The 10,341-nt window shown below is 48.4% G+C and overlaps 1 protein-coding gene across 1 annotated transcript in view; it reads right to left on the reverse strand.

Annotated features, from left to right (window-relative positions):
- LOC119951768 (zinc finger protein 721-like) overlaps positions 1-10,341 on the reverse strand; it is a 290,874-nt gene that overhangs the window by 216,888 nt on the left and 63,645 nt on the right. The window lies entirely within an intron of this gene.

Here is a 10,341-nt window from a genome sequence, read left to right on the forward strand (position 1 = left end):
AGGTGAGATTACTGGGTTACGGGGTGGTCTTAAGTGGGGTGGTTTTCCAAGGGCCGGTGCAAACTCAATGGGACAATTGGCTTCCTTCTGCATAGTAAATTTTATGAATCCTTTCAGCCAGACAAATAAATGTGTCAAGCTTAGGGAGCAAAGGATGTCAATGTCTTTAAGAGAGAGAGACCTGGGCCAAGCTTTCCAGAGTCTGCACCCTCCCTGGATTCACTTCCTTCCCCTTCAGTTGCTGCAAGTGACCAATTGAAGGTGAGAATGAGAAAAGAAATGGAAAGGGGGAGAAAAGTAAGTGTTTTACTCACAGATGTTGGAGACAGGAGGAGGTTTTAGTTTGTATGAAGCTCGATCTTCATTCACACCAAGCCCGCGCTCTTATTGGTTGGAGGACCAACGTCCCTCCAGTTCGCTGACCCTTTCCATTGGTCAACATTTCAGTGAGAAGTTCGAGGGCGGGTTCTTTCTGCACATGCGCGTTTCTCCATCCTTTCGACATGCGCAGACCCGGGCCACAGGCCCGTGCGGCCGACAGAACGGTTTCCCAGGCGCGGCGGATTGTGGGAGCTCCCGGCGCCATTACTCATCCGGAGCCCAGTCTGCAAAAGCCTGGGACTGGGACGATACAGAACTGCACCCAGAAGGAAAACACCATAACACATGCAGATAAACTACCCCCCCCCCCCACCCCACCCCCACATTTAAGAGTCATAAACAAACCCCATTCAAATAGAAAACCCTCAATAAGAGAACACAATTCACGTTCCCAACAACCAAGCCCAAATCCCAACTCTCATCTCAGTCTCAGTCCTTCAGCCTGAACGAATGCCTCCGCCGCCTCCACCAGCTCAAAATAAAATCCTTCACGTTATGAGTGACTCTCAGCTTTGCTGGTTAGACCACTCCAAATCACACTCTGCTGCCGTACAATGCCCCCTTCACCCGTCCAAAGGCCACCAGCCTCCTCACCTACTACTCCACTGTCAGATCTTGGTATCTGCATCTACCAACACCGCTTCACATTCGCTATCTAATGGCATTCCTCTTTTTTTTTTTACTGCTCCGGTGGGGAATGCCACCCGAGGCTGCATTTAGCATTATTCCTGCATTGAGGATCTCCTCAGTGCAGGATGAGATCAGGATGCCGTTTTTAAATGGCGTCCTGAGCTCTTGACCCCCTGACTCAACTCCCGGACCCCCCAATGTCCCAACTCACCTATAAGCGGTCCTCGGGCCTCCCCACACCACCTCACATGGGCAGTGCACCCCCGGAATTGATCCCCGGTGCGAGCAAATTGCCAGCCTGACACCTTGGAACTGCCCATGTGGTACCCTGGCAGTACCCCTGCCAGTGCTACCTGGGCACCCCAGAAGTGCCAGGCTGGCACCTGGGTGGCACTGCCAGTGTGCCTACATGGCATTGCTAGTGTGCCAAGCTCAAAACCTTCTCCTTCACGTGGTAGCTGTGGAAGCAAACTATCACCGCCCTTGGTGGCTCATTCACTCCAGACTTCGGCCTGAGTGACCTATGAGACCTGTCTAATGCGTAGCCGGTGGATCTTCTCCCTCCCTCATCAACTCAGCATCATTCTTTGCAAAGTACTCGATCGGCCTCAGGCTCTCCACTGCTCAGGCAGGCCCACGATTTTCTATTTTTTCTTCCTTGACCAGTTCTGCAGTTCCCCTCCCTTAGCTCTGAGCCTTTTGTTGACCTCTGCCACCCTCCACAGCTCCTCACCCATCGAGGTGAACTGGTTGCTGTGTTGCAACAGTGTCTCCTCCACGCTCTTTAACTTCACTCCTTGCTCCCACACTTTGATCAATGTCTCCATCCCTGCCACCTTTACCAGGGCAATCGCCTCCTCTACCCACTCTAAAGTGAAGCCAGCATCTCCCTCTGAAGCACCTCCAAATGCTTGGCAAAACAGCCTTTCAAACTGTAGCGATAAGACCCCGTTTGTGTTAAAATAACTGATTGCAAGCATGATGGGAAGGTTTTGGTCAATTTGAAATGAGACCTGTTACCTTTTGACCGGTGACCTATTTGTTGTCTGCGATGCACTAATGGAAAAGTGTGAAATGCCGAGCAGAACCTGAGTTGACACCTTTAACCACAATGTCTGAAGAATGGATCTGTGGTTAGAAGAAATATGTCATTCGACAGTTTGAAGGAGAGTAAATTTGACCTGTCTGGGACACGGGTCAGAAGGAGAATAAGAACCAAGCATCGAAGATTCCGTTTCAGCGACGACCGAGGATCAACTGGGACAAATGGGGATGGCTCAGAGAATAGAACAGACCTCCGAGAGGAATGTGGCCAATTCAGTTCAAAGGGGTATATCTACTTATGTCTGAAGCTCTGACATCACCTCGGTCAGAGTTTCCCCGGTGAGGGGAGCGGCTCCACCCAACGACCCAGCCCCCGCCATCTTCCTTCCTGCAGGACTCACAGCAGCACTCGCCGGCGGACCTTCGCTCACCCCCTTCTTTCCAGCACCTTTCCTCTGGGACTTCGTCAGCCTCCTTATGACTTCCCACAACTCATCTAAAAACTGTCCCAAAACCAGGCACAAAAGTCCAAAAATCCGAGACTCTCGCAGGAGCCACCTAACGTGTGACATCCACCTACATGTTGTCACCGGAAGTCCCCGGAATGAACAATATCAATATGACACCAGCGTCAACATATTAACGACAGGCCACTCATCTGCTCTGTCTGTGGACAGAGCTTCTCTCAGTCAGGCAGCCTGCTGAAAAATGCTCCTGGAGTGGGATGAATTCAGCTAATCCTCCAGCCTGTTGACACACCAGCGAGTTCAAACTGGGGAGCTGCTGTTTACATGTTCTCTGTGCGGATAGAGAGTCACTCACTCATCCCACTTCCTGACACACCAGCCACTTCATGTTTGATTGCAGGGGCTGGACTCTGCTGAGGGAAATATTCACTCTATCTCGGCCCCTCAGAATTACACACAACTCAATTCAATCTCCCCTCAGCCCCTCTGTTCAAATGAGAACAACCCCAGCCTCTCCAATCTTTCTCATAGTTAAAATTCTCCATCCCTGGGTAACATCATCATGAATCCCCTCTGCAGCCTCTCTCGTGTGATCACATCCTTCCTGTAATGTGGTGACCAGAACTGTCTGCAGTGCTCCGCCTGTGGTCCAACTGGTGTTTTATACAGTTTCCAGCACAATATCCCAGCTCTTATATTCTCGGCTCTCGGCTACCAAAGGAAACTATCACACCTGCCTTCCTAAGTACAGATAACAGAGAATGAGAGGCAGCTGAGAGTGACAGAGGGAGAGAGAGGGCAGCAGAGGGAGTGAGAGGCACCAGAGAGAGGGGAGCACCAGAGACTGAGTGAGGCAGGAGAGAGAGGAGAGAAAAGAGAGTTTGAGAGAGAGGTTCCCGAGACAGTAACAAAAATAAGTAATGAAATTGAGTTCAGACAGAGATCTGCATGAACTGACACCACTTTGTTCACAGATTACAGAGTAATCACTGTACTTGAATCAATGTTATTCACTTCTGGAATTGAATAATTATTGGGTCAGATTAACTATATCATCCCCAGTATCAGATAGGTCTGTTTAATACAGAACAGGGTTAAACCCAGTGTCCAATATTAGAGGTCTCTGTGGCTGTTGGATGTCTGGTTTCATTGTGCAGCTGACAAGCCACAGCTTCAATGAAGTCGTCTACCCAGGGTCTGTTTCTAAACCCACCTCACAACATATTACCTGGTTAGCTATTTATATACGGTCATCATGGTCAGACAGCTCACACAAAGCTCAACCAGAAACTATGGTTCTTCTATCTACTGATTCCAGCTCCTACAAGGAGTGACGGCATCTCCAGCCCTCAGCTCTGTTGCTGGGCTGTCCATTGACATGAGCAATAGAGAGACAGAAGTTGCCCTGAGGCTTAATGGGAAGTTGAAACTTGTAGCTCTAAATCAACTGTGTAAGATTTCTGAAAAGATCAGTAACTTTAAAAGATAAATTCTAAACCCAGTGAACAAATTAAAGAGTCATGAGGCAATAACTTCATGTTTTATGCATTTACTGCAAAAAAACTAGAAGCAAACAATGCCTGAACACTATTTTATTAGGATGTAATCTCTTAAACTATAATAGACTTGCACTTTTACTTTTTTTTATATTTTAGAGTACCCAATTTATGTTTTCCAATGAAGGGGCAATTTAGCATTGCCAATTCACTTACCCTGCACATCTTTGGGTTGTGGGGGTGAAAACCACGCAAACACGGGGAGAATGTGCAAACTCCATACGGGACAGTGACCCAGAGCTGGGATCGAACTTGGGACCTCGCCGCCGTGAGGCAGCAGCACTAACCACTGCACCACCGTGCTGCCACTTTGCCCCTTTACTTCAATGTGGTAATAATGCCGACATTGGACTGGGGTGAGCACAGTCAGAAATCTTACAACACCGGGTTAAAGTCCAACAGGTTTGTTTCGAATCACTAGCTTTCAGAGCACAGCTCCTTCCTCAGGTGAATGAAGAGGTGGGTTCCAGAAACATATACATTGACAAAGTCAATGATGCAAGATGATACTTTTGAATGTGAGTCTTTGCAGGTAATTAAGTCTTTACAGGTCCAGATGGAGTGACTGGAGAGAGGGATAATCACAGGTTAAAGAGGTGTGAATTGTCTCGAGCCAGGACAGTTGGTAGAATTTTGCAAGCCCAGGCCAGATGGTGGGGGGGGGGGGGGGTGAATGTAATGCAACATGAATCCAGATCCCGGTCAAGGCTGTACTCGTGTGCGGAACTTGGCAATAAGTTTTCTGCTCAGCGATTCTGCATTGTTGCGCGTCCTGAAGGCTGCCTTGGAGAGGCTACTCCCACTTAATAATAATAATCTTTATTTTTGTTACAAGTCGGCTCACATTAACACCGCAATGGGGCAGCACGGTGGCGCAGTGGTTAGCATTGCTGCCTCATGGCACCAAGGTACCAGGTTTGATCCTGGATCTGAATCACTGTCCATGCGGAGTTTGCACATTTTCCCCATGCTTGCATGGGTTTCGCCCCCACAACCCAAAGATGTGCAGCCTAGGTGGATTGACCACGCTAAATTGCCCCTTAATTGGAAAAAATGAATTGGGTAGATTAAATTTTTTTTAAAACACGGCAATTAAGTTACTGTGAACCTCCCCAAGTCGCCACATTCTGGCGCCTGTTAGGGTACACAGGAGAATTCAGAATGTTCAATTCACCTAACAGCACGTCTTTCAGGCATTCTAGAACGAGAGGTGGGGCAGCACAGTGCTAGCAGTGGTTTGCAGAGTTGCTTCACATCTCCAGGGTTCCAGGTTCGATTCCGGCTTGGGTCCACTTGCTGTGTGGAGTCTGCACGTTCTCCCCATGTCTTCGTAGGTTTTGTCTGGGTGCTCCGGTTTCCTCCCAAGTCCAAAGATGTGCAGGTTAGGTGGATCGGCCATGATGAAAGGTAGATTGGCCATGATAAATTACCCTAGGTGTCCAAAACGGTTAGGTGGGTTTACTGGGATGAGGTGGAAGCCTGGCCTGGGGTGGGGTGCTCTTTCCAGGGCTGGTGCCGATTCGATGGGCTGAATGCCCTCCTTCTGCACTATAAATTCTATGATTCCACCCAACGCTTCGGTTTCCTCCCAAGCATATTTGTGACAATTAAGATATTTCAAAAAAGAGGTAGCTGAATTGTAAAGCGTTGAGGAGAAACGGCTTGTCCAAAGGGCTGTGGAATCAATGTGGCATTCACTACCCCAGAGTGCGGTGGGGCTGGGACAGTGAGTAAATTTAGGGAGGAGTTCGACAGATTTTCATCGGGTTGAAGGGTTCGACTCGATGGGCCAAATGGCCTAATTCTGCTCCTATATCTTATGACCTTCTGAAAGGGGGAGACGTTGATTTGCTCCCAGATGTTGCCCAGAGGAAAAAGTTTCACTCAAACCCATTGCCCAACTTCCACATTGTGACATCACAAAGGAGCGCGTCCTCTAAATCAGCCAATTGGAATAAATCCGTTCCGCGGTGACGTCACTGCCCAGCGCGCGGACACGGGAGCTCCGCCCTCACCCGGTGTTCTCCTTCCCCCACATATCCTCAAAACAAGGTTTCCAGGCAACCGGCTGACAGTTCCGGCCTTCGTTGATCTCCCCCTCCCCAGACCCGGGACTGCGCCTGTCTAAGGGAAGGCGAAGCTGCGCATGTACAGGAGAGCTCACTTCCGCTGACCTTCTGCTGAGGTGTTGACCAATTGGAAGATTGGAGGACCGGAAGGACTCTTCTCCTCCGCCAATCAGAGCTCCCCCATTGTCTCAATGCGGAAGCTGGACATGGAGGTTTGTGCCGAGCAAAGCTGTTGTTCCCCCAACCCTGAATGAGCTTGAGCTGCACATAGACTGAACCGTTCCCCTGTCTCCAACATCTGTGAGTAAAACACTTTCTTTTCTCCCCCTTTCCATATATTTTCTCATTCTGACCTTCAATTGGTCGCTTGCAGCAACTGCAGGGAAAGGAAGTGAATCTAGGGAGGGTGCAGACTCTGGAAAGCTTGGCCCAGGTCTCTCTCCTCAAAGACATTGACATCCTTTGCTCCCTCAGCTTGACACATTTATTTGTCTGGCTAAAATGATGGTCTCTTTCCTAATGTTCACATTTAAAGGGCTGGTGTCCCCAGGAGATTGCTGACATTAAAGGGAACAGTAAACAGGACAAATCAAACCCAACCAATTACTTCCTTGTCGGAATACCTGCCATCATCAGCAAAGTGATGGAAGGAGTCATTAACGGTGGGGATGTTTGTGGAATGTTCAGCACCATTCGTGACTCCTCAGATAATGAAGTTGTCCATGTCCAAATGCAGCATGACCTGGGCAGTATCCAGATGTGGGCTGATAAGTGGCAACTTACATTTGTGCTACAGAAGTGCCAGGCAATGGCCATCTCCTACAAAGGATGATCTAACCACCGTCCTTTGACATTCAGTGGCATTAGCATAGCTGAATCCCCGCAACCAACATCCTGAGACATATTAATACGGTGGCCACCAGGGCAGGTCAAAGACTACAGCGAGTAACAGACCTCCTGACCCCCAAAGCCTGTCCACCATATACAAGGCAAGGCACAAGTCAGGCGTGTAATAGAATAATCATCACGTACCTGGTTGAGTGCAGCTCCAACAACACTCAAGATGCTGCTCTACACCATCCAGAACAAAGCAGCCTGCTTGACTGCTCCCCATTCCACAAATATTCAAACCCTCCACCACCGCCGAACAGTGGCAGCCGTGTGTATCATCTACAAGATGCACTGCAGTAAGTCACCAAGGTTCCTCAGACAGCACCTTCCAAACCCACAACCACTACTATCTAGAAGGACAAAAGCAGCAGATACCTGGGAACCCCACCACCTGGAGGTTCACCTCCAAGTCACTCACCAGACAGAATTGGAAATATATCTCTCTTCCCCTTGTTGTTGGGGATGTACCTACAACTCCGGGACTGCAGCGGTTCAAGAAGGCAAGTCATCACCACCTTCTGAAGGGCAACTGGGGATGGGCAATAAATGCCGGCTGAACCAACGATTCTCACATCCCGTAAATTAATTTGAATTTTTTTTATATCGGACATAGATAAATCTAGTGTTATATGGTTGTATTATATATATTATTGATGGTTCTGTCATAAAATACATGTATTATTAGTTCTAGTTTTGTAATATAGTACTGTACCTACATTATATATTTCCAGGGCAGCACGGTGGCCTAGTGGTTAGCACAACCGCCTCACGGCGCTGAGGTCCCAGGTTCGATCCCGGCTCTGGGTCACTGTCCGTGTGGAGTTTGCACGTTCTCCCCGTGTCTGCGTGGGTTTCGCCCCCACAACCCAAAAATATGCAGAGTAGGTGGATTGGCCACGCTAAATTGCCCCTTAATTGGAAAAAATAATTGGCTAATCTAAATTTAAAAAAAAAAAAAAATTATATATTTCCAGTCATACAGTCATTGCAGCACTGACATAATCCATTTGGCAACTCCAGTCAATGCTGACTCTCTGCACAGTCATCCAGTCAGTCCCATTCAGTCCCGGTCAGTCCCCTCGATATCGCTGTTCACCTGAAAGCTTATTTTCTTCATATTTTATTTTGAATTATTGATCATATCGATTTCCACAACACTTGTGGCAGTGGGTTCTTGCTCATAACCACTCCATGAGTAAATAAAATTCTTCCTCAGAATCACCCCATCTTTAATAAGTGAATATACTTAGATGGAGATTCTCTACTCTTGTACAGGTTGTAGTGAGTTTAGATTTGTTGATCAGCATCAATCAGCACCTTCATGAGGATTGGGAGGGAAAGGAAGTGAATCCAGTCTGTATATTACACACATCTATCGTCCAGTAACATAGACATATATCTGTCTGGCAGCCTCTGTGTCCAGGACAGGAAGCAGTGAGCAGGGATCTGTCAATCAGCCTGATTCAGTGCATTCAGGAGAATTGGGCGGGTGAATATTAGATACAGCAGAGTGAGAATGGAGGGAGAGTGTGTGGAACGGAGATTTAGAGCATTTGAGGGAAAGAGAGAGAGCGAACAATGTTCGCTAGAAACTAGAATTGTCTGTTCTGAAATTCTATCCTGTACTGACAGTGATGATTTTTATAAAATCTTTTTGCAGGAAGGTAGAACGAGAGGGGTTTGAGGTGGATATCTCAAACTAAATATCACGTCAAGAACTGACTGAGTCACTCAATTCTTGGGAATTGAAGAACATCTGCCTTTGAATCTAGAAGGAGAGCTGTTTGTCTATTCTGTCTGCTTCAAGAGATTTTAAACATCAATGTGTCAGGAAAAGCCACCGAGACACACACACCCGTGTGAGACTGTTACAGAGCACTGACTGGAAAGAGCTTTAACCAGTCACACAACCTGAAAAAATACTACACATTTCACATCAGGGGGAGACTGTACACGTTGTTTGTGTGAACGAGGCTACAACTGATCGCCCAACGTGGTGCGACGCAAGATCACCCGGACCATGGAGAAACCATGGAAATGTGAAGACTGTGGGAAGGGGTTCAAAGGCCCATACGGGCTGGAAAGGCATCAACGTAGTCACACTGGAGAAAGGCCGTTCACCTGTTCTGTGTGTGGGAAGGGATTCATAACCCCGCACGAGCTGGAAAGGCATCAACGCAGTCACACTGGAGAGAGGCCATTCCCCTGCTCTCAGTGTGAAAAGGGATTCACTGACATTGGCAACTTGCGGAGACACGAACGAGTTCACACTGGAGAGAGGCCATTCACCTGCTCAGACTGTGGGAAGGAATTCACTCAGTTATCCAGCCTGCAGAGACACCAGCGAGTTCACGCTGGGGAAAGGCCATTCACCTGCTCTGTGTGTGATAAGGGATTCACTCGGTTAGCCCACCTTCAGAGACACCAGCGAGTTCACACCGGGGAGAGGCCATTCACCTGCTCTGTGTGTGATAAGGGATTCACTCGGTTATCCAACCTGCAGGCACACCAGCGAGTTCACACCGGGGAGAAGCCGTTCACCTGCAGTGTGTGTGATAAGGGATTCACTCAGTTATCCAACCTGCTGAGCCACTATGTCACTCACACCAAGAGCAGGCCCTTTAAATGCTCTGACTGCAGGAGGGGTTTCAAAAGCTCCCAGCTACTGATGTCCCACCAGCGCATTCACACTACACAAAGAGCTTTAGAACCTCCTCCAACCTGATGAAACACGAGCGAGGTCACACTGGGGAGAGCCCGTTCATCTCTCCGACTGGGAAAAGATTCACTCGGCCATCACTTGCTGAGCCACATGATCAATCACACCAATGAGAGCCCCTTTAAATGCTCCGACTGTGGGAGTTGGTTTAAAAGCTCTCTGGTACTGATGTCCCACCAGCGCATTCACACTGAGGAGAAACTGTTCAACTGCTCTCACTGCACAAAGAGCTTTCAAACATCATCCACATTGCGGAGACACCAGCGAGTTCACACTTGATTCACCTGCTCTGATTGTGGGAAGAGATTTAGTGATTCATCTGCCTTGTTGACACACCAGCGAGTCCACACTGCAAACTCACCTGCTGTAACTGTGGGGAGAGAGTCATCCCACGTGCTCAGACACCAAAGCGTTCACAAGTGATGACGGGTTAAATTCTGCTGTTATTCCAGCTGTTAATCACATCCAGGACTGAACCTCCAGGAGTGGGTGGAGGGATTTGTCTTCTCATCAACTCCACCTGGTGCTCGGACGTGGCAACCCTGGAGAACTAATGCTCCCTGGATCTGGAATATCCGACTGTG

This window comes from Scyliorhinus canicula, chromosome 17 (genome assembly GCF_902713615.1).
Source record: "Scyliorhinus canicula chromosome 17, sScyCan1.1, whole genome shotgun sequence".
Classification (NCBI taxonomy): Eukaryota; Metazoa; Chordata; class Chondrichthyes; order Carcharhiniformes; family Scyliorhinidae; genus Scyliorhinus; species Scyliorhinus canicula.